This window comes from Zonotrichia leucophrys, chromosome 2, assembly GCF_028769735.1.
Source record: "Zonotrichia leucophrys gambelii isolate GWCS_2022_RI chromosome 2, RI_Zleu_2.0, whole genome shotgun sequence".
NCBI lineage: Eukaryota > Metazoa > Chordata > Aves > Passeriformes > Passerellidae > Zonotrichia > Zonotrichia leucophrys.
This window is the reverse complement of record NC_088171.1, coordinates 119,819,069-119,844,002: the sequence shown is the minus strand read 5'-3', so window position 1 is coordinate 119,844,002 and position 24,934 is coordinate 119,819,069. Positions and strand designations below refer to the sequence as shown.

Genomic DNA, 24,934 nt, shown 5'->3' with positions numbered 1-24,934 from the left:
GGACTGCTAGAAAAAGGATCGTGTTCTTGTTTCCACATACACCTTTTATTTTAAGCTTCGCAAGCTAAACAGTTTCATGCTCCTCACTCTGGCAGGCTGTAATTACACCAGAAGAGTGTGAATGTCTTTAAAAGGAAAACCCAAGTGTCTGTGGCAGAGAAATCTTGTCTTTCATTGTCTCTGCACCAACCAACACTCCAGCCTTCCGCTAACATTACAGCGCTGCAAAGTCAATACAGGGGATCACCATCGAACAGCAAATGCCATTTTAGTGATTACACAACATTCAGATAAGTAACTGGAAGTCTGGTCTTAGCCTGGATGGACTTTTAAAAATAGTTTAATTTCCATGTGTATGCTCTTAAGTCACACAAAATCTGACAAGAGCCCCAAAGACTGGGGTTACCAGGGAAGTCAGTTTTCTTCTGACACACACCAGATACATGCTCTTGGTGCAAAAGCAGAAATACAATGTCTCTAGATGTCTGATCTTTAAATAGCGAAACTTTGACTCACATCACAAAGCACGAATGGCTATATGAAGTGAGGCTCAATGTTTAGTTTCTTACCTCAGTTGCACAGCACACTTTTTCAGACAATGTCGACCCAGAAAGCGCAGTCATCTTGACTGCACTGAGCAAACATTGACACCAATGTGTTTGAATAATGCCCCACCATACGAAACTGCAAGCTCCTGACAATTACACCTCAGTGCTAATAAAATTTATGCTAATCCAAATGGACATTAACAAGTATTCTTCATTTCAACCTGTCTGGTCTGTATTAGTATTTAAAAAAATTCCTTCCCTCTAGCATGTTTGAGGCACCTTAGACAGGTCTTTGCTAGAAATAAGAGTATGAAAGTTTCTCTTCCTGCTCTAACATTTTTATTCTTGATGGATAAAGGAAAACATCAGGACATATTTGTACATATAAAATTAATTATCCAAGTTTCATTGAATGGTTCTTATACAAGAGCACAGTAATGCCATGTTTTGTTGCTCATCTTTCAGGTTTGCGTATGGTAAATCTTTATTAAAAGGTGATCTTTGACAACTAGTCCTTTTATAGCCTGTTTCCCAGCCCTAGAAAGAACTTAAGTAAAGAAAACTGCCAAAATACAGGATTAATAGGGAAGACAAGGATGCAGTGTTTGTGTTGGATACTGGCTGGTAGCATATAAGTGCCCCTGAAGATACTGCAATTGGTCTTAAGAAACAGACAAAAATATGAGAAATTCTAAAAAAGAACTTTTCAAAGTTACATGGGGAAGCAAACTGTATTTTTTTGTGTTAAGAAATCAAGATGGTACTCCAAAATGCCTTTTTTTTTTTTTTTTTAGCCAAATAAACAAGTGCTGATCTAACTTCTATATGGGAGTTTTACAGTATATTTTTCTTATAGAAGACACCTATGATAACCAAATTGCAGTTAGTAAATAAATGAAACCAGAAGAATCCAAATAATTTTTTTTCCCCCACAGGAGCAGAAATACATAGTTTGCAATCACCTTTCAAGGAATAAAAGAACTTGCATCTTTAGTTGTTTCTATGCAGCAAGTATTATAACATGCAGTTCAGGGACTTGTTGGCGTGGAGAATTAATTACCCATGAAACTTGAATTACATTGGCAGAGCACTGCAAAGAAAGGCTACAGTGCCACTTTGTGTGGTGTGGCACAAAAAAGTATGAGGACTTTATTTCAAGGTCTTGTAAGAGAGTATCTTTCAGTGATTTAGAAGAAAAGCAAAAGGCAGAACTCTATCTTTTGAAAGTCTGTAGACTTGTTACTCATTTTGATCCAGAACAGTTCAAAATTTTTCACGGCATTGACTGAAAGTGCTTAGCTTGGAACACAGCAAAAGGCAGCCAGTATTCAAAAAAGAGCATTTGTCACTTTGTTCTTATGTCCACATTTTCACTCAGTTCACTTAAAATGCCATTTTGTGTTTGGCCAATAAAATCTGCCCAGTGTCATGCACTTTGTTTATGAAACGGAGCACTGAGTATGCACATGAATATGCCATCATAAGTTTTAAAGCTATATGAACTTATTAGTATTTAATAATCTACAAATGTGTCTTCCATGTATCATACACAGGGAATTTGGCTTATATGAACACATTTCCTGCCTGTAAATCTGACATCAAATGTGGGGAAAGTGAGTAATGATACTGGAAATATGTCCCTCTCCAGTACCACGGGCTATGCCATGCCCCATATCAGTAATTCATGAGCAAGGGGTAACAAAGGGCAAACAACTTTGTTTTCTCTGCATTAGTGTTTTCTTTTGAGCATGAACATTGGTGCATTATATTATCCAAAGTCATAGGTTAAGGCCCACTGTCCTAGTGGCCTTTCCTTTGAAACAAAAATGGATCAGATAATAAAGGAAAGAGTGGTAATAATAACAAGAATACTAGTAATAATGTGGACTGTAACAATGGAGCTTAAGAATCACAGAATGATCAGGGTTGGCAGCGAATTCCGAAGATCATCTAATCCAAAGCTCCTGCCATGGCAGCACAGCCCTTAGGTGTATCAGTCACTGCCCTCAGGTTTGTACCATCAGCAAACATGAGAATGAGAATTCTGGCTTCTGTTCCCCAGTTATTAGTAGTACATATGTGCAGTGAATTGAGAATGTAAGGTATCACAGGGTTCTTAAATCAATAAACTTGCTAGTGCAGCACCTATTTGTGCAGTGTTCCTCTTTGCTATACAGGATCCTACATATTTGGTCTCTGTAGCAAGATTTCCCTGCCCCCATAAATTGACATAGTTGTATGTAATTAGGATATAGTCCACAAACAAATGTTTTGCAACTTAGGATATTTTTAAAATTCTCTGACAAGTGCACGGAAATTGCACAAAAATACATCAAAGAAGTAGAAGGCCTTGTCATTGCAAGTGCTCAGTTATGTTCTTTTCTTTCATTTTCTTTATGCAAACAATAATCTTGGATTTTTTTTTTCTTATAGGTTTCCCTGATAAATAAATGGATAAAACCTCTCAAAGAAACAAATTCTTGGATATGAATCACCACAAGAAAATGAGCTTTCTTTCTTCACCTCAAGCAGAAGAGCATCTTCCTATGTATCTTACCTCTGACCTGCTGACTTGACATTTTTGGCTTTAATGAGCTTTTTTTACAGGAACATGATCCTAGTGTTCTCTGTTTCCTTAAAATCTGACTTTCAATAAGAAAAAGAGAAAGGAAAAGAACAACTAGAAAAACTCTCTTAATTCAGGGTTGGGATTCTGCTATTGTCAGTGTTTTGTAATTTAGAATATGACCCTGGAGACTGGTCACTTTGCTGGGCACCTGCTCAGCATAATTTCAAAAACCTGCCAGTCTGCCTGTACTGCCAGAGACCACTGTCAGTGGCACCATGTAAACTGGAGGTGGCTTCCTCCATCCATCCATGACCCTACAAATGTCAGATTCAGGGTTTACACCTACCACTGTAGCTGTATGCTTTAAATTGAGATGAGTCCACCTGACATTGCTGCTGTATTTGAGAACATTTTGCATACATGGAAACTCCAAGGTGAAAGAATGTAAAAGGGGTTTCCTGAGACACACACATACAACTTCTGTGAATCTTTGAAGTTTGTGTCACAGGGTGGATGGACCTCTCCAAGTCTCACGTGGTCTATGCTGTGAATCATGACAAGTGTGTGGTTTGAGACTCAACAAAATTAGCAACTTCATAAGATTAGTAATTGCACTAAGATTGTGCAGACAGATTGAAACTACATAATAAAAGGTCAGGGAGGCGAGATGTTCAGCTGCACCCAGCAACCTAGTAGTTCAGAGGTCTTAAATCTCTCCCTTAAATCATATTGCCTTGATGACTAGAGGGTTGTAACACCCTGCAACAACAATAGCAACTCTCACTTTCACTAATACAGTGAAGTACTTCAGTGGAAAAAGCTGTTGACAGACGACTGTTTTAAGTTTAGCAATGTTAAAGCTCTTCTCACATCTTACTCTTCTATCTCGTATTTAAAGGCAAACACTGCAATCTCAGACTACCAGGCACGACCGTGTAAATCTGCAGGTCAGTTTCCTGTGGGAATATTGAGCCTGCAGCCATGGGAAACACAATTACAGTACAGCAGAAGTCAGGAAAAAGCAAGATTTACCATTTCTTCTTAAAGGTTAATCCCCTAATCTAGGTTGTAAAGTACAGGATTTACAGTGAACACAAAGAATGTAGTTCCTATCTGGGTCTAATCTAATCACTATCTATTGGATTTCCAACACACTTAACTAATCAATCAGATATCTTCTCCCCTTTCAAATGTAATCTGTGCATTCTAATGATGGATCCTCAGTGCCTCAGGCTAGATTAATTTAAACTAACTATAATTTAAAGTAATTGCAGGTAGGGAGAATCATAACCTTATATTACGTTTTCACATTGTAATTTTGCAAACAGTTACCGACAGGAAAGGAAAAAGCTTGCAGTGACTTGAAAGTGTAATGCAGGCTTGCTAACCCACTTTTATAACTTTGTACAGGTTAAGGGATATTCTTAGCAGGTAGAAGTTTCCAACACTTCATCTGTTAGGGTGAAACAACAAACCTCAATAACATTTTAAAAATAAACAAGTGTAGGAGAAATGATCTACCTTTGAGAAAAGAAAAACGTGTATTTCATTTTAATGCTGCTAATATAGTGGAACAAAACATTAAAGAAAATGAAAATTAATGTTTTTATATTAACTTCAAATATGTGAAAGTTTCAAAACAAAATTCCCACATATTTTTCAGTAAGAAGAATGCCCACTGTTACAAACTTCTAATAATATACAGTTACTTAAATTTATTTCTCACCATCTGATTTACTTTGTTTTAGAATTTCATATTTCAACACAGCCAAGGAGTGCACTTGTCATACAAAAGAGCTTGGTATAATTGAGCCAGATGATGTGCCCCACAAGTAAAATCAGCCATTCATGAAAGCTGGTCACCAGAGGCCATTTCAAACAATGCACATTTCAAAGTAATCTAAAGTAATCCCTTTTTTCTACTGATTTGGTTTCCAGGCAGTCTTAAGCACATGTGTGCAGCAAACAGGAGGCTTATTAAAACCTCATGTTATATTGGAGGCTATAATGCCATTGCGTTGTGATTGAATTCCATGTCTGTTAGCCTTCAAAGAGAAGGAAAAAAATAAATTAAATTTATATGCTTATTACACATGAGTGTCATGATTCGTGCAGTTTATTAGCACTTGCTAAATAATTAAGACTAAGAGAGATAATTAGATGTGTGCTAGGCTCCAAGCAGGCTTCTGATATCAGATTTTTTTTATCTTTAAAGGAAGTGGTTTTTCAGCTAGAAGGTAATATAATTACTAAAAGACTCCAATTATTTTTCAAATACAGAAACTAAATTCTGTATATGAGGGAATCTCAGGTAATTTTAAAATTCCATTTTAAACCCACATATTTTTGCTATAAATAGCATAATGGCCCACTTGCTCACTTCAGCAGTGTGGAGCATAATGAAAATATACTACACAATAACACACTGACAGGTCAGTAAGTAGTCTTGCAGTGGGAGACCATATCACAGAGGCGAACAACAGCAACACAGTTTGCACATTTCTTTAAATTCCTGTTTAAGTTCACTGGCTTTAGAAACCATAGCTTTCCATATTGCCTCTGGAGAGAAAACTCTTCATTTATGAAGTTTATTTTCTAGACCTCCCCCGGATGTCTGTTGTCACGGGGAGGGGTCAGGGCAGGTGGTGCCTTCCTGGGGCTGGGTGGTCTGGAGTGGAGGCTGAGCCTGACCCGGGGCTGCTCTGGCCGCTCCTTGCTGACTGCCCAGGGAAAGCAGCAGCAGCTCACGGGCACCAGAGCAGTTCATGCAAGGGCTGAAGGGGGAGGAATTCCCTGTATGAATCTACACAAGTGCATGTATGTAAACAGGGAACATCACCTGTATGTCTAGGAGAGGAACCTAAATATATTTTTAGTTGTATTGTCAGAGGATGGACTCAGAAACACCACAGAGCTTTAGATAGGTGCCATCCCCGGGATAGCCAGGGGAGTCAGGCAGTTCTAAGTGCTTTTGGAAAACTTTCCATATTATATTACAGCGCAGAAAGTAAATTTATTTTAGCACCAGCACTTTGTGTGCTTACATACAGCAAACATCTTCTTGTGCATCTAGGTCCCCTACAGATTGTTGACTTTTTCACTTTCAGGTCTGGAGTCCTAGCCTAATAAATTGTTTTAATATAATCCCATTATATTCTAATGAGTTTTACTTTCAATAAGTTCAAACTGAATTTAATAGGGCTACTAAGATATGCACCAATGCCTCAGGCCCTGAGTTCTGCTTTTAAAGCAAGATCTCTCCTACTATGCTACTTCTTGTCAAGCAGTTTTTCCAGTCCTGGCACAGTATAAATTCTGCCTTCACTGATATATATGTAAAAGCTCCTTGACAGGCCAAGAAATGTGTTTTCAAATAAACTCCTCCCTGACAAACCTGTACTATAGAGAAAACAGCTTACTATTAATAGTAAACAGACACACCAAACAAAACAATCTGTTACAAACAAACAAACAAAACTAACCCAAAAAACCAAACCATGCTTCATATCCTGTTCCATAAAGACAAGTCAGCAAGGAAGATGCTGACTTGAGGCCCTGCTCAGAACAACATCACCCTGCCATCAACCTTACCTTTAATCTCCTTTGTAATCAGGAAGCCCTTGGAGTTCCCCAAGCTCCCTTTTCTGGTGGTACACATGCAGAACCCCAGCTACCAGGCACCTCACCTCACTGTGCCACAGTCCCCACTCCAGAACACACCTGAGTGTGCTCAGGGAGAGGTGCAGAGTGACCTGTGACTGACCCACCATGGGAAAACTCAGAAAGTCATCCACACATCGTCCTGTCCTATCAGGTGGAAATGGTTTAGTGCAGGAATGGCAGCAAATATGAGCAAGGAGTACAACTGATGGATTTTATTGCCAAACCAGGTGTCTAAGAGTTACTTAACCTCTGATATATGCCCTGCTGTGCAAATTAAGTAAGTCTCTTGTGTTCAACAGGACTGCTCAGCTCCTTAAAACAACTTCCTGCAGGCTCCTCATTCCTGGTGCAGCAATATTTTAAGATCTATGGTATCTTTATTTCAGAAAACATCTAAGCATCAATGGTACATGAAAAAAGGCCAAAATGTACAAAGCAGCAGAATACTGGCTTTCATCTGAAAGCTCATGTCAAAAAATCCTGAAATTAGAGTCACGTTTGCCTGTTTCAAGGACAGAATATACCATATACAGCTTTTTTGTCTGAAGAATGCCAATTATTCCAACCTGAATTCTGAAAATCCATTCTCAAAGGGCTGTTTGAAAATACTCTTCAGTCTGAGATCTAAAAAACTCAAGAATGACTTGCTGAAATTATTCTGTGAACAACTTTATCTCAGAAAACATTTTGAAGGGATAGCACATATAAATGCACCTTCATTTTCCTAGTGAAGATGCCTGGGGAAACATTTTCTTCATCTTTCAAGTACACATAAAGGTATTTCAATTTCACAGTACTGGCTTCTGTAGATGAGAGAACAGTTTTAAAGCATGGAAGATGAAGCTAAATATATTGAGGCAAACATTTTTTGTTTCCAATGTGCTTCTTATTATGCAAAGTTTCTATTTAGCATTGAAGAGACACAATTTTATACCATCTTTAGTTTTTACAAATATAAATAACTGTATATCTTTATATATCATTAATTGTAAGCCTGCTTGTGAGCCAAGATTCTACTCAGGTGCTCAGCACATACTGAATTATTTATTTTAGGAGTGGTGGAGCAGGCAGTCAATCTTATTTCGCAACACTGGACTGTGCATAATGCACAGAGAAGGGAAAATGGGAATGGAAATTGGTAATCATTAGGCAGAAACTTCTGAATAATGCAGCATGGATCAGGAATGTCAAAGACTAGGATGTATAGGAAGTCGGTCCCAGAAAATTGAGAGGAGTTAGAAAGGCAAAGAACAGGACCACAGCATTTTTCTTCATTTTGTGTAAGAAGGAATTTAAGAGGCATCTCATTTTACAGTGATTATCAAACATCGCTGTTTGCTTTACTGGATGGTTGGGTTTTTTTCCCTAAATGTAGAGAAACTGTTCTTATATGAAAGGTGTCTCATAAACGGTGTCAATGACCCAATTCAGGAATGGTCAGACCAATAGAGAATCCGCTCCTCTGTCCTTAGCAGGCTCAGCTGTGAGGTCAGACCAGGCTGCTCAGGGCTTTACCAAGTCATGTTTGAAAACCCCAAGGGTGGACACTGCCCAGATGCTCTGGGGCCCTATTCCACTGCTTAACTCTTTTGAGGATGAAATTTGTTTTTCTTTAGACCCAGCCTGAATGTCTTATATTTCAAGTTATGTCCATTGCCTTCTTGCCTTGTCCTCCTGCCATGGATGACTGCCAAGAATGAGGCTCTGTCTTATCAGTGACCTCTTTCTAGTTGGAACCCCCAAAGCTCCTCTTTCTCCAGGCCGAACAACACTTCTCCTCTAACTTCTTCACATGGGACAAGGACTGCAGCCCCAAGCATCTTAATGGTCATTTAACAAACACACTCCAGTTTATTGATGTCTTTCCCATATTTGCAACCTGGAGCTGGAATACTATTCAAGACAATCCTAGAATTTAGTGTACAGCAGCATCAAGGAGCAACATCTGTGTCTGTCATTGCCCACAAGTCTGAGACCCTTTCTATTGGCTTTCTCTTACACCTATTTCATCACTGTACACAGTTTATAAGAAATTCCTGATATTTGTCCCCCTATTTAGAGTTCTGAAATGCTAAAGGCTAAATTTTGTTTCTCAGTCAAAGGAAACTAGCCAAAATTTCATGTTTTATCCTTGTCCTTTGAAATGGGGAAAAGTCCTCAAGTTATTTCAGTGATCATTTCTTCACCAGAAATAAAATCTGATTTTAAAATATTTTCTGGTGTTTTTTTTCTCTTCTTAATAAAAAAGTTAGAGCAGTTGGGACTTGGAAAGAAAGTACAACTTTGTGTATGAGAAAAGAGAGATTTGAAACACCCAGGCCCCATGTAAACGCAAAGAGCACAGTTGGAATGAAACAAATGATCTCACTGGTTTCTGATGAGCTGGGTGGTGTAAATGTTTCACACTAACCACACTGCAGGCTCATAATACAGGAGCTAATTCATCTGCCATGAATACATTCCTGTATATGTTGTCCTTTAAAATAAACAAGCAAAAATGAGTAATTTATTGAGTTAAATGAATAGTTTTCCAGAGAGACCCCTTATGTCCCATATGACTGATTTTAAAGTCTAAATGAAGGCAGCTTAAATGCTACATCCTCTGTCTCACTATGTGAAACAGATACTGCTTTAAAATATGGAATTTCAATTTTTAACACTGTCAACAAGTTCCAATTGTTCCTTAAAATATGATTTAGACTGCTTATTCATTTCTTGGAAGACTGCAAAACTCTAAACAGAGGGCTGCAGATGGTAAATCATGAAAATTTTCCAAAGTTTCTATTGCATTTAATTTGCAAAATATGTTTATTTCTAGATTTAATTTAAGAAATTTTGATTGAAAATCTGTAGCTACAATAAAGCAGTTTTATAGGAAAAGTGTCCTAAAAAAGAAGTCAAATCATAACCAGCTATGCATGCATTAAATTTTACAAATAATTTTTATATTTCAGTATCTTAAAATTTATCAAAAAGTATATTGTTCTTGAGATGTCATTATCAGCTGCTAACCACACACTGATTAATGTGTTTCCCAGAGGTTTTCTACCCTAGAAATGAAGTTATTAATTCTTCCCAAAAGTACGGGTTACTCATAGAGACAAGCTCTGATCATAAGGTCTCACTAGTAAATAGTCTGAGACTGAGGGTCAGAGTCACAGGTTTCTTAGGTTAATACAGACTCCAAACAACTTCCCTCCAAAATTAAAGGTGCTTTCCATGGCTTACAGTGAAGAGCAATCAAGGCCTCTTGAACAGAAGTTTCAGAAAAAGTCCACAAGGAGGCCATGGCATAATCCCCACTGTTTTCTGCACAAAAATTTTCCTTTGTGGCAGAAGAATTCAGAACTGAACATTAACACAGAAAAATTTCAGGACTGAAAATACTCCGTAATACGTGTTTAGTGTCCTGATGCATATCTGGAGATAGCAATTTGTGTATGAGAAAAGTATCAAAACTGCTTGGGAAAACCACTTCCTGTGGTGGTGATGGCATGCAGAGAGACACCACAAAAGAATTCCGCATTGAAGAAAAGATGATCCCCTGATAATACAGCATCTTCATACGTTTGTTCTTTTATTCAAGTTTATAATGTGTTTTTATAAAATTCGTGACTCTCCTTAGCACCTCCTTTAAAATCAAGGTGGTTTTGAACACATGACACACCCAAAATCCCCTCCCAACTTTGAGGATGTGGGTGACAGCACCCACAGAGCACAGTGCATAACCCACACTCTGTCCCCTGCTTGTTTTCCCATTTTATTAAAAGTTCCTAGAAACTTTTCCCCACCATCTTCTTGTTTTTCCATTTTATTGAAAGTTCCTAGAAACTTATCTTTTCCCCAGCCTGGTATAATATGGTCAGATTATAGACATGTTTAAATTTGGTCAAAAATATACCAAACATTTCAGGGTATGAAGAAGGAGAAAGAATCTGAAATGAAACATGCAGTGTGCTAAAGTATCGTATGGCACCATCTTATGTTTCCATTATCTCCCACATTTAAAAAGCTCTGTTGACCTCTGTCAGAGGCATTTATGTTAAGATTGCAATGATTTGTTAAACTCTTGCACATTTCCTCACTTGATTTTCCTTACCAAAATAGATCTTTATTACAATATTGAGTTACATATTCCACTTTTCACAGGGTGGAGCTGGGAAAGAGATATAACAAAATGTCTGAGCGTTGGCATCTGTTTCCTACACCTGCTAATGTAATTTTTATGTATGTGCAAATGAAATCCTCATGTCTTTCCAGCAACACCTATGGGCACATTTTCAGGACACCGTGTGGGCCCTGTGGGCCATGGCCAGGAGCAGCCAGGCAGGATCTTGGCAGCCTGTCCCATCCTAGCCCACAGCCAGCAGCAGGATGGCGCAGAGGCACCCCTGGCTCCCTGGGGAGGAGGACAGGCACAGGCTGTGCTGGGAAATGCCTGGGAGGAGCCTACAGGACTCCATTCCAGGGCTGAGATGGAGTCCTGTGCTGTGGGCAGAGGTGGAGAACCCCAGGAGGCTGAAATGGGGTCCTGGCCATAGGCAGGGCGGTGAAGGCACTGGAGGGTGGGCAGGGCAGGCAGAGCCAGCGGTGCCTCATGGCTGTGACACACACAGGCAGCAACAGGATCAGGTCTAAGTGGCTGAACAAGGATCTGTCAGGCTGAACAAGATTCAAAAACATTGTCAATAATTTCAGGAAAGTTTCCCAAAAAGTTGTAGTGGGCAACTACATTTCACCAGGAAATTGTAACAGGTGAAACCACAGAATTAGCTAGTGCGTGTGCAGCAGTGTAAACAATAACAACCAAGACCTGTGATACAATAGAATTTCACAAATCACCTTCACCACCATTATAAAGAGGAGCCTTATTATAAATTACTCTATCTTCTGTGGTTTAACATTCAGTTCAGCAACTATGCAAAATATATACCCATTGTTAACAGTCAAATGATAGAGGTTTTAGCTTACAGGTGAGGACACAGCGGGAAGGAAATTTTAGGAAGCAAATAGCTGTAACCAAATAGCAAAAAACCTATTGCTAATACATTTTCTTTTTAGCGTGAAATTGCTTAAAACCAAGGCAGCTGATTGACTAGTGTGAATCAGATGGATCTCCTAGACTGAGTGATGAATGTCACAAGTTAGCATCTAATACCTGCCTAAGGCTTGAAAAACTACTCCTCATGCCATCTGTTATGGAAATATCCTGTTGAATAGGACTTTTGGACACATTTTTAATCTGTCATTCTCTGTAAATGATACATGGAATATATCCTTCCAGTATTTTTTCATGTATTCTTACATAACAGAAAAGTTATGTAAGAAACTTCATAAGAGTTCCTTGATTTACCATGGAAAGAATTAGTTAATTGATTATCACTGGTATGAACACAATAGCACTGAAACTAAAATGAGGAAGGATCAGCTTGACTAGTCTGACTTCAGACTAAGCTTTTTGCTTACTCCCAAGTATGAGAGTCAGATGGAAAACCTTTACTTTTCAATCTGAAAATAAATTTCAATAAAATTTCATGCTGTGGAAAGGAAAAAACAAAAAGCACTGCAAGTCTTTTGTTCCCATTGCACTGTGAAATGAAAAAAATCTGAATCCTTGAAAGCTAAACTCATCCTCTGGCCATCTTTACCCTTAATGAAAGATATAATGCAGATTATACATCCCTGTAATATTAAATTACAGGAGTCATAAGTACAAGGCCTGCCTTAAAACCCAATGATATTATGACTGAGTATGTTATACCACACAGACTTTTCAAAACCAACACCATTCATTAATTTATTTGGCATGATGACATGTCAAGGTAGACTGGACCATTAACTTGGATCCTTGATGATCATTCAGGTAAGACTCCTTGATGATGTATTCCTGAACTCCCATTCATCAACCTTGCATTTGAGCTAATACTGTTTTACATTGAATTCATCTCGTTACTTGTAAAATGATCGCAAACTATTCAGAAATGATTAAGATAAATGATAAGGTGACAATGCCATATTTGAGTCAATGTTCAAAGTAAAAGCATCATTTCACTTACTGCTCTATACTGTAGTGATGTGAGACAGACTGTGTCCTGGCTTCTTCTGGGATAGAGTTAGTTAGTTAGTTAGTCAGTCAGTCAGTCAGTCAGTCAGTTTCTTCCTAGTAGCTGGTATAGGGTCACATCTTGGGATTAGTCCAGAACAATGTTGAGAGCACATTGCATGTTTTCAGTTGTTGCTAAGTAATTTTGATACTAAGTCAAGGGCTTTTCAGCTTCGCATGCTGAAGACAGTGAGAAGGCTGGAGGGGCACAAGAAGTTGGGATGGGACAGCTGATCCAAGGGATATTCCATAACATACAGCATCATGCTCAGTATATAAACCGGGGGAAAGCTGGCTGGAAGCTGCTGCTTGGTAACTGGCTGGGTAATGGTCACTGAGTGGTGAGCAACTGCATTGTCCATCACTTTTTTTGTGTATTCTAACTCTATTAGTATGAGTGTTAGTAGCATTATTATCCTTCTTTATAGAGTCATTAACTGTCTTTACCTCAAACCACAGGTTTTCTCCACTTTACTGTTCCTATTCTCTCCCCAATTCTGATGGGTGGGAGTGAGTGAGCACCTCCATGGGGCTTAGCAACTGGCAGGGCTCAAATCATGACCTTCAGTAAAGTAAGATGTGCATTACCTTGGGAGCTAAATAAGGGAACTTGAAAAGATTTACTGATATTTACCTATCTACTAATACAAAATTTTCAGTTCAGAGAAGTTTATTTTGCAATCTTCAGCTGTTATGGCTCTCTGCCACATATAAATATGCAGCCATCAGACCTTCTACATTTAAACCCTCAACACTCTCTTTGAAGACAAAGTGATTCTAAATTGCAAGATCTATAGGGCATTCAGACTTCAGTAATGACAATAACAGGGAGGACTAAAATCTGCTTGCTGCTTTGTTGTGGGCGATCTTGGCAGCTGCATCATGTTAAATGGGCATGTCACCTGTTGCAGCAAATGCAGCACATCTTGAACAACTCTAAATTAGCACAGTAATGCCAGATGAATTTGCTGATCCCATAACCAGGTTATTGGTATTACTTAGCTGCTTTGTTCACAGGTTCCTAGACTGTGTGCTGCCACAGAGGAAAGTCCTCACAACAGGCTTGTGCCTTAAGGAGAAACACTTGCTGGCATTTGAAAAGTAGTCACCATCTGTTGGGTTTTTTTGGTTCATTACTGACACAGGCACAGGTAAGATGTCCTCTTCCATTCCACCACTGTATTTGAGTCTATCTAACTGACATCCAAATATCAACTCACGTCTGAATCTGATTTTTCTCAAGTACCTTTCCCCTGCCCTGGAGCAGTAAAGGAGTTTAAAATGACTGTCAGCATAGAGTCGGGGTCCTTACCAGAAAGAAAGCAGTATCTCGCATAGGAAATACCAGGAATGGCTATTCTAGTGAAAATGTTTGTCAAGTATGATTTTTCCAAATCATATTTGTACATGTAACACACCTAAAGTTCAGTAAAAGGAACCTTTTGTGATCAAGTAATCAAAGTTTCCTCTACTTCCACAGCCAGCTATTACTGAAGTTGTCATCTGTGCTGACATTGTAGTGTCTCCCTCACAATCTGGGAATTATTGTCTTGAACTAACCGGTGGTTATGATTTTTATTACTTTTCTTATTCTTTTTATTAACCAGCCTTCTAGGAAATTACATTGACAGCTGAAGATGAGATACACGCTTTAGTTAACATGCAGCCTTCTTTATTTACAAAGGTTTCCTCAATTCTGCAATTTTCCTTGGATGCTAGGTAGTTATGTATTCAGTGAATAACTCCTGCCTTTTCCTCCAAGAAAATCACATAATGTATGCACATCAAAGCCGCTGTCGATAAGGAATTAGCAAGGGATCACCCTGCGGAGGGTCTCTCCGTCCATGAATACTACTAATAAGGTAATAAGTATGAGAGTTTCCTCAATATGTAATTGCTTACTCTTCATCTCAGCAGGTTTTTCTTTACCTAATCATCAGCAAAATAACCCATGTAAACCACAGAATAGTCTAGTTGTTTGATCAGTCCCTTTCTTTGTGTTAGCCCTTTGATATTTAACCTCCCATTTCAGCCAGCCTCACAAGGATGTTTTCCAGTGAAACAGTATGTCTCATTTGATGCTGTATTAATCATTTGGAGAGAAGGTGCATGTTGCTAGGCTGGCAGTAAGTGTATGCATGTGAAAGCAGAGCCACAATGAGTTTCTTCTGCCACAGACCAAGAGCCCTTCATCTTTATTGACCAAGGGAGCAGGTCAGATATGATGGCTGCTATAACAAAGACATTTCTTCAATGCAAAAATGCCTTTGCAGTCACATCACCTAATCAGTCTGAAAATCTCAATTTTATTTGTCTTTAAAATACTTCAAGATAACAGCACAATATGACTGACATGCTAGAGGAAAGGCTAATACTCAATCTTTTTCAAGCCATGACAGACATGCAAATTAAATCTAAATGGAGATTGTAAGCCTTTTGGCAAACTCTTAAGTAACTTTTCACCTACTAACTACAGCAACAGTTATCTCCAGAGGAAAGTAACTTCACCAGATAAGTAAAACTCTCTGTCTCTATTACAAAAAAAACCCAAACAAAAACCCAAGAAAACCCCCAAGCAACTAGAAAAAGTTGTTGTGGTAAGCAATGAGCTTATAGTGACTCTTTTTACTCTGCAAACATTTTTTTTTTCACACAGCTTGTGAGAGAGCAATCAAATTGCATACTCACTCTAGGACATATCCTTGTTATTTTCTGTGGTCAAGCACATGACAGTGAATTGTGTGCAAGTGGATGCTGAAAAGCAGTAACTTAGGATCAACTTGGATTCAGGTAAATGATAAAAACTTTCATGTGAACCACAACAAAAGAAGGCTAATACTTTCACCATTTATCCTAGAGCACTTTCTTGAGCTTTACCTGAAGAATAAATCTTCTAAGGTCACTTAATTGAAAATTAATACCCTGACACTTATGTATGTGTTACGTTGGAGGGAAAAACTTAATACTTAAAAAAATTAAACTTTAATTTATATGACAATTTCAAAAGAAGAAAAATCTAAGATAATTAATGAAATTTTCAACAACAGAATAAGCTTGTACCTACAGAGATACATGACACTGTAAAACTACTCAGAGATTAGGGTTTGTAAGCTGTGTGGCAAATATTATAGGGATCTTAGTTTATATCCTGTTTCATGGGATGAAAAGGAGTGTTTAACTGCTTGGCTCCTGCTGTTTTTGAATGAAAATCCAATGCTTCATTAATATTTATCCCTTTTTATTCTAACCCTACTATACATGCTCTCTTTTGGGAGTTTCAGGAAAACCAGCAATTATCACATCAAAGGTCATCAGTCCACCCGGGAAACTTCAATCCTTAACTGGTGGAGGATTGCTGCAGCTTTTGCAAACATCTCAGATCAGGCGAGCAAGTGTTTTCCCTCCTCCCTTCCCTCCTGTGACTCTTGTTGGTTTTATTTAATCAGCTTAGAAGACCTCCTTAGTTTTCCTGTGATGCCATACACTATCCTAGACATCAAAAAGATTTTTATACTGCTGTTGTATTTATACAGAGGGAATAAAAGAATAACGATGATTTAACCATGCTGCACAAGAGGTCCAGAGTGGCACAGTCTGAAAGACTCTGCTTAGATATTCAACATATATTTTTGTTAAGGTCAGTTCTGAAATTATTTGCAACACTTTTGCTTACTTCAATAGCAACAATAGCATTAAAGAAAGAAGATGATTCTTCTGGATGAAAATGACAGAGATGTTCACTTTACTGCACAGCAGAAATCAGGAGAACCACTGAGAAATGAAAACTCTACTCCTGCCAACAGCAAGTGTTAAACAAAAAATATGTCAGTCAAATGCCCAAGATAAATCAAGAAACTGTTTTCAAAATAACACTCTTTAAAAAAATAATAAGTTCTATGTTACTTATCTTTTGGCTTCCTAGCCCCTAAGATAGTGCATTTTGAAACTATTTTGGCAATCCTAGGTACTAAATATGTTTATTTCTTTCTTGCAAATTAGAGATAAGTTTTCCTAGAATCATATGATGCCAAAAATTGAGATGTCTGATAAAGGAGAATGAGCTGGCAGTGTTAAAAATGTGCTTTCTTCAGGACTGAGGAAGATAGATCTGATGACACACAATGGGAAGGGCACCACATTCATCTGTGTTTTCAACCTCACTGGAGAATGGATAACCAAACATCATTAATTCTGAGTATTACTTTTTTGGACTCTCGTATGTTTGCACAATGAATTGATTTAGGTCAGTAGGAGTCTTGATGTTAATCAAAACATGACTTCACTGTCATGAAGCCTGCTAGCTTGGGCAACTTACCTCCACTAAAACAAAGCATCATTCAGTGCTCAAAAAAATAATAAAAATAAATTTTAAAAAATCAATCAACAAAACTGTCAGGAGCTATTGCTCCACTTTGTTTGAAGTATTATTTATTTCTGACTACTGTTTCTGCCTCTGATTCTTTGTACAAATCCTGTAGTCAAGTCACTTTAAGTATGTGTTTTCTACTGTATATGTGAAGCTGTGCAGGGAATTTGTTTTCAACATATTGTCAAGCAAATCTGAATAATTTTATCCAACTTACTTTTTTAATGTAATTAGTTAGTTGGTCAAAGTTAAAAATTTAATGCATGCTCTTCAGTCCCTCCTTTAATGACAGAGAATCAGAGGGAACACTCCCATATACCAAGCCAAACCATCTGCATGCTTCTGAAGCGTGGTTTTCACTTTGATAGAATTAAAAGGTTTTAATTCCATGTTTCTTTGCCATACAATAAAAGCTAATCTCACATCTAAGAAAGTGGGATGCCACATAAGAAGCTGCAGAACCATAAGAGTCTGAAATTTCAGTTGTCCTCTGCTTTGCAGCCATCTTATCAAGATATGAGCTGTATGTACTCCTGCATGAGAGAGTTCCATCTTCATGAGAATCTTTTGGTGAGGATCCTGTCCTTGTACTCCTTTTGATAGGGCAGAGGGGAAGTTGGAAACAGGCAGAAGAATTGTTTCTTCTCCCAGAAAAAAGAAAGCTGCTGTCTTACAAGGCTGGGAATAATGGTATTGCACTACAGCTTTACATCACATAATTGCCTTAAGTTCCTTGGACACCTTGCTAATGCAGGGCCTCCTCTGCAATTAATGCACTTAAAGTGAATATAGTAATTTGTTTTTACTGTACTTTCATATTATTGCACCTAGTCCTTGGGTATTCAAGGGTTCAGTACGGTTGGCACTGGGGTTGGTACAAAGTAAACTCAAGAATTAGCTAGGAGCATTTTTTTTGTATATAAAATGGACTTTGTTAAAAAGTGACATGAAATGTTAAACATTTTGTTTGTTCATATATCTAGGTGATTAAACATTTGAACTTGACTTCAGAACAGGAATATTTTCACAGCAAAATATAGTGTGCTGAGGAATTTTGCCTATGGCTATGGTATGAATGAACTAAATCATCCCATAAAAAAGACACATTTATTCCATCTTCCACTGAGAATGTAAAATAAAGGAATTTGTATAGTATAACAAGCAAGCTTTTATTCAAGCAGTGAAATTTTACTGTTTTGTTTTATGATTAGTACATTTGGCCACACTGGTGTTATCAGCTTCTTAATTCCTAGTTACCGCTCTGTTTTCAGCTCTGCTAGCTTTGGTAAAGTTCACACAGATTTGAGAAACAGAGTAAAAAGAAGCTGCAGGAGCAGCTGAAAGAGTTTCACTCCAGTGGACTGAAAGTTCATTCAGGTGAGCTGAAAGGAGCTTTCCAGGTAGGAAACCACTGGATAGAGATAAGGGACACGCCAAGGGTCTGTCAAGCGAATGTTAAATATGCTAAACTGCCCTTTAGATTCTTAAAGTTGAAAATGACAGCTAAAACCACAAAAGCCTTTTTGAAAAGTTTCTGCTGTTAAAACAGAGACATGATTCCTCTTGGATAAAAATCCACTACGGATATAAAAACCCTTGTCCCATCAAAGCTCAGCTGCAGCACTGTATCATGTGTAGCTATTAGTTGTTAGAAACACACTGAGGCTCTGAAGCTGCTGCAGAACATTCAGCTCCAGGAGACTTACAGGACAGAAAGGATGTGCTAACAAAAGCTGCTCTAGATGCTGTGATAAGCACTGAATTTCATCTACAAAGAAATGGTTCTGAGCTTTGTACAGAAAACTTTCTGTTTTCCGAATTATCTGAATTACAGTTCTGCAACAGGAGCAACTTGAAGACAGATTAGTTTGCTAGTTACATACATACACTTAAAACTTCTGAAGCTTTAGGGAAAGATGTGTTTTCATGAAAGAGGCTTTCTTTTTCCAACAGGCTGAGGAAATTAAATTGAAGAATACAGTATCTGGATTACATCACTGTGAGGGCAAACAGTAAGGACACTGTAAGGACAAAGTACATTGGGTTTTGCATTTTAATTAAGTTATAGTATGTCTATACACTACCACAATCACAGTGAAATAAAAGATTCATGTGAAATGGAGTATTTTTACTTGTTTGCCTCAGGTACTGCATATTGTAAGACTGTTGCTTGTCTAGACACAAGACCATGACTAACTGATGATTAATTAGTTTAACTTATACTCTCATCAAATTCATTACTTTCCTAAGTAATTTCTTAAATGACTTAGCTCATGTAGGCAAACTTGGGCAATTATTGACATAGTTCAAATTATTAAACACTTATAGCAGAAAGGCTCAAAGAAATACAATCAAACTGAAGTCTTACCAAATGTGAAATTTTCTCTGAGGTCACAGGCAACAGATTTTTCTGGCTCCACAGAGCTTTCAGAATCTGTTCCACATGGTGTGTCTTTGGTCCTTGTTTTGATAAGGGAAGATTGAGGGACTTACCCAGGCAATTAGCAAGGCATGGTTGGAACTACCTGTATTTATGGCAGTTCCCAATGCATTTAACAGACAATGCTGACAGCAACTCCCTTCTCAGTTTGAGCAGTGTCTTAATTCTGCCGCTGCTTACATTAAATGCTAGGAACTTTGGATCAAAATCTTGACTACAGTTATGATCTAGAAATACTTTCTGTATGTGATTATTACCATCTGGATCAACAGCTTTGTATTTTGTCAAATATCAATCACAAGTGGATCAGGCTGTACTCCAGTGAAAAACAGGACCATCCCAATGTAACTCTTATTCACCTTTCAAATTGTGAGACTCAATTGATTAATATTTTAGAAAGTTTTTGATTATAAGTTGCTATAAAAATAAAAAATATTTGCAGGCCAAAGAAATATTTTCTTCATCACAATTAAGATATTTTTCTTGTTACATTTTCTCTAGTCATGTCTCTGTCTTGTCCATGTATTTTCTTTTCCATTGTCTAACAGAATGTTTGAGGTTTCTGGTGTCATTTATACACAAGCTGACATTATAGTTTTAGAACCTCTAATACTTGAAATAGAACCTTTGAAGGGAAAAATTAACATAAAGTCATAAAGAATCCTACTGAATTATCCGAAAGTCTATTGTTCAGAATTCTCTGCTCTTGACAAAATAAAACCAAGGGCCTCTAGGAATAACTTTATTGGAAATGCCTCCATCAGATATGGAAGCGCCATGCTTTAACTGAGCAATTTTCACAGCCACTATAAACTGCTAAGACTTTACTAAATCTGAGCCTAGGCTTTCAAGTTTAGTCTAGAACATATGTGTCTCACTGTCATGTGAAGAAACTGCATATGAACTGGTAATAAAAGTTTGGAGAAATTGAAAAATTAGTGCTGGAGATCTATTTCATCCCATAGGCTTGCAAGAGCAGTCCAGGTCAATGTCAGCCTAGGATTGATGCAATGAAGTCACCTGATGTGAAGCACATTTTAAAGATGAATAGGCATCTTTAAAATGGATTACTTGTTGGCAGCCTAAAAACATCTGTCCTATGAAAACTAAATAAAGCACTAAAGTCTCCTCAATCTATAGCTATCTAGAATTGAGTTTTCTGATTGTACACAAGTCCATGCAACTCCTCCAATCACTTCAAAAAGACACGTTAGTTGAAATTGAAATATTAAAATAAAATAAAAGAATTTAAAAAATTTAAAAAAAAATTTAAAACAGGGCCAAACTGTCTGGAATCTTGTAGCACAGTGCCTCCTCTAATAATTTGCAAACTCCTCTTCTAGAAAAATGCACGTGGTTCAGAAGTAATTCTTCATTCCCTCCACCCCTTGTCACCTGTCAGACAGTCACCTCCACCAGAGCCAGCTCCGCTATGGGTTTGGCAGAGCAGCATTGAGCCAAAATTAATAAACCCCAGCTGGATAAAGGTCAACACCACCAGTCTCTGTGCTTCCCAGGGAGCTGGCTTACTATCGAGCCAGATAAGATTTATATGGGCTTATGATCTCCAGTTCTGTGCAACTCAAAAGCAGCTGTACTGATTACAGAGCTGAGATGCTCCTGGAAGGACTTTAGCAGCATTCATGCAGCTCTCTGCTTCAGCTGATACCTGTGGCATGAATAATCTACAACACATGGATAATTTAAGTGCTGACTGTATCCTGCTCCTGAATGGGTGCACAACCAACATACCTAGTGAGGCAGTGCTGAGACAGAAAAATTTAAGAGCTCAGAGCTGAATAGAAATTAAACCCCTTCTTTATTTCTAGGCTGTCAGCAACTTGTTTTGCATAGAAAAACAAGACTGAATCTTGTTATTTAAAGTCAGATTCACCTCCATGCATGGGATCAAGCATGGAGATCTATGAATCCCTTCAGGTCTGTTTTGAGACTTTGTCAGTGCTCCATGGGTCTTGGGATCAGCCTGTCTTGTGGTATGAACCCTGAGGCCTTCATCATACTTAGTGCTAAACAAGTATGGTACTAATCATTATTTGGAATTGTTCAAACTCTGCAGGATTAGCTCTCTGACTTCTGGTTTTAATATTTTCCTTGGAAATGAGTAAGTGTAATTGACTTATGTAATGCTTAATGGGAGTGAGCATTACTAAATGTTTACTGACCACCCTGAATAGCTTAAATATGAAAAAAGTAATTTAGAGTTACTTGCCTCACGAATACAGCATATATATCCCTCCTATTATAGGTAAATAAAAGTCAGTTAACCATGCACTGGATTTTAATTACACCTGATGGCTACATAACAGAATAGGACTTTATTCACTTTTCAATCACAACAGTTTTAATTCAATCACTGTCTACTTCACACCTACATCTGCATCTACTTAAATGATTCACCTCTGCACTGCTGACATCAAGATTTAATTCTCAAAATGCTGGTAGATATTTAAGCTCTTATGATGGAGGACAATCTAGCCTGTACAGTTGGGGGAACCTGGAAATTATTTCTCTGTCCAAGCTCCACTGGCTGTATTGACTCAAACACTTTTGCCTATAATGGGAGTCCAGATATTCACAACCTAGCACCTATGTCTAAGTGTCCTGATCCAACTCAGCAGATGAGATAACTGGTGTCATTTTCTGAGCTATTACCTTACCCTTTTTACAGAGAAAATATTGAAAAGTGAAAATATGAAAGTTTTAGAATATAATCTACCATACATAGATAAATTAAAATCTCCCCAGTGATGCTCCTTCAAATTGCATGCAAAGGTACAATTATTGTACAAGTACAAAAGTGACAGAAGAAGAGGAAGAAGATTAAATAGTCACAGTGGAGACAGTTTCATACATTTTCATGTTTTCCCAGCTTGTGTCTGGGGAAGCAGTGATTGTCACAAGGCTAGAAGCGACACCTATGTCTTCATCGACATCTCCTTGCAGGTGCACATACACATACATGTTTTATGTTCCTTTCTTATGCATACATTTAAAGCTTAGTATATTTATTTTCTCATAAAGGGAGGAAAAAAATATTAATGTTTTGCAATCTGAAGTTCAGATGAAAAATACAGTCATGTATTCAGAAGAAAAAATTGTAACCCTGAATTTTGTCAATGCAAACAAAGAAAATGCTGTTGCCTTTGGAAGAGTCTGACACTGACATAGTAGTACTAAAAATATTTTTTTATGCTTTTCCTTCTGCTTTAGGGAGGTTGTGCCTGAGTACCCAATGTTACTGTGAGGGGAAGCATGGCCAGCTTTGTCCTCTAATATTTTTTTTACTTTCTCCTGAAGCCTAATGCATCAACATACTCTATGGTGGTCTGTTCCCCTTTCTCTGCTTAGCTGTCCTAATTTGGGATCTGGGAAATGTCCAGATCCCAAATTTTGCCATGAAAAGCTTGAGGGCAAACTACATTCCATTTTTGGGTATTTAGTCTCATCTTTTTGCTCCTTATATTACTTTTTGCCAGTTTTACACCATCTGCAACTTTCTACAGAGATAAAAAATGCAACTGAAAAGAGAATAGAAAGGAAAATACCCAGAGAAAAGTCTATGGACTTTAAAGCTATGTAAACTTTGTTAAGAAAAACTGTGACTAAAGGAAAAAGAGAAAGGAGGTAGTGAAACAAATGGCACAGATGTGAGAAAGGCATGTCCATGTAGAAATCTGTGCCGATTAAGCTAATCAGGTTCAATTAAATCCTTTATAGGCACTTCTAAGAACTGTGACACATATATATACAAACAGATTAACAATCTCTGTTGGTACTTGGGTCGCTACAGCATGAACCAATGTGCTTTTCAGCAAGTATGCCACAAATCACATCATTGCCCTTTCAGAGAAACTCAGGGGCTTAACTTCACAAGAGCAATTAAAATAATCCGTACCTATCGTGCTGCACAGCTTAAGATACCTCAAGTTCTTTGGAGACCTAATGCTGGGCTTCTGGGTCTGCTCAGTTGTCACCCTGTCTATGTTGCACTAATTGCTTGAGATCCTGCCTTTTAGCTAAAGCTGTTTGGGAGATGCAAAACAGGCATAATTCTCTAAAGGACTCCTATTTGTGAGGCACACACTGTTCATGGAAAATTCATGGGATGCTGGGGATCCATCAGAAACTGGAAGTCTCAGTTTCAAGGGTTCCTCTTCATGAAGAGATCTGGAGATCCAGCCCCATCCCAGGAGTGTTCCTCAGTCACCAGGCAATGGTGACAAGAGGTTAAATACACCTCTCCTAGGAAAGCTGGTCCTGGTAAGATCCATATGCTAAGTGGGGGGCCTTAGTTCTGCAGGTTAGATCTCTTGATGTGATGATGGGCTGCTGGCATTTTTGAGACGTTTCTGCTTCTCATCAAACAAAAATTTTGGGATAATGTAGAAAGAGGCTAAGAGCAAGCACTGAGACTGAGGAAGGACATGACTTCAGGCTCCAAGCATCTGTTTCTCAGAGAAGACTGACTGTATCTGTGTTTGTGCAAGAGACAGCTATCTGGGGTATCCAAGCCCTTGTCATCCACTACAAGCTGTTATCATTTCCCCTTGCTCAGATCTCATGCTGGGAGCTAAAAAACCTACCCCACAGCTTGTAGGTGTCAGATAATACTTAGCAAATTATGTTCCCAGAGCATTCTAACCTAAACTCCCTTTATTGCCCTTTGCCTCAGAGGACAAAACTTTTCTCAAAGCACTCTTCACCACTCCAAGGCACAGGAGAAGTCATGTGTACTCTGTGACTGTTTGGGAAGTTTTGGGCTCCCATCTGAGAGGCTTAATGTATTTTCTGATTACCTGTTAGAGATGACTCACAACATTGTGTAAATCTTGGTATTGTTACACGACTTATTTTGTCACTCAACAACCCAGGAAGGAGCCAGGAAAGCAGCACTTCAGCTCTGCTCCTGAGTTTCAGCTATTTGATCAGGCTTCCTTCCTTAAGACTGGTGCTCACAAAGTTTCACAAAAGCTCTTGTTTTCTATAACCGTAATTGTAAGTCTGGTTTGACCTACCATACCTAAATGTATTTTTAAAAAAATGTTCTTAGGGCTAAATATAGAAATGATTCTTCCTCTTTCTTTTTTTTGATCAAGAAGAAATTTTCCACCCATGTAAAAATTGTTTGCTATTTAGCTAAGGGCATAAACATTCCTTTGGGAGGTCTGAACTAAATGAGGCTATAGATTTCAGAGCTGGAGGTTTAATAATTCCCTCAGCTGTA

General features: G+C 38.1%; 1 protein-coding gene and 1 long non-coding RNA gene across 8 annotated transcripts in view; one reads left to right on the top strand and one right to left on the bottom strand.

The window, feature by feature from the left end:
- Positions 1–24,934, bottom strand: part of SULF1 (sulfatase 1) — a 184,772-nt gene that overhangs the window by 65,259 nt on the left and 94,579 nt on the right. The window lies entirely within an intron of this gene.
- LOC135443327 (uncharacterized) lies at positions 15,538–16,468 on the top strand. The gene is made up of 3 exons (XR_010438966.1): positions 15,538–15,673; positions 16,165–16,267; positions 16,417–16,468. It is a non-coding gene; the product is annotated as an uncharacterized LOC135443327 (long non-coding RNA).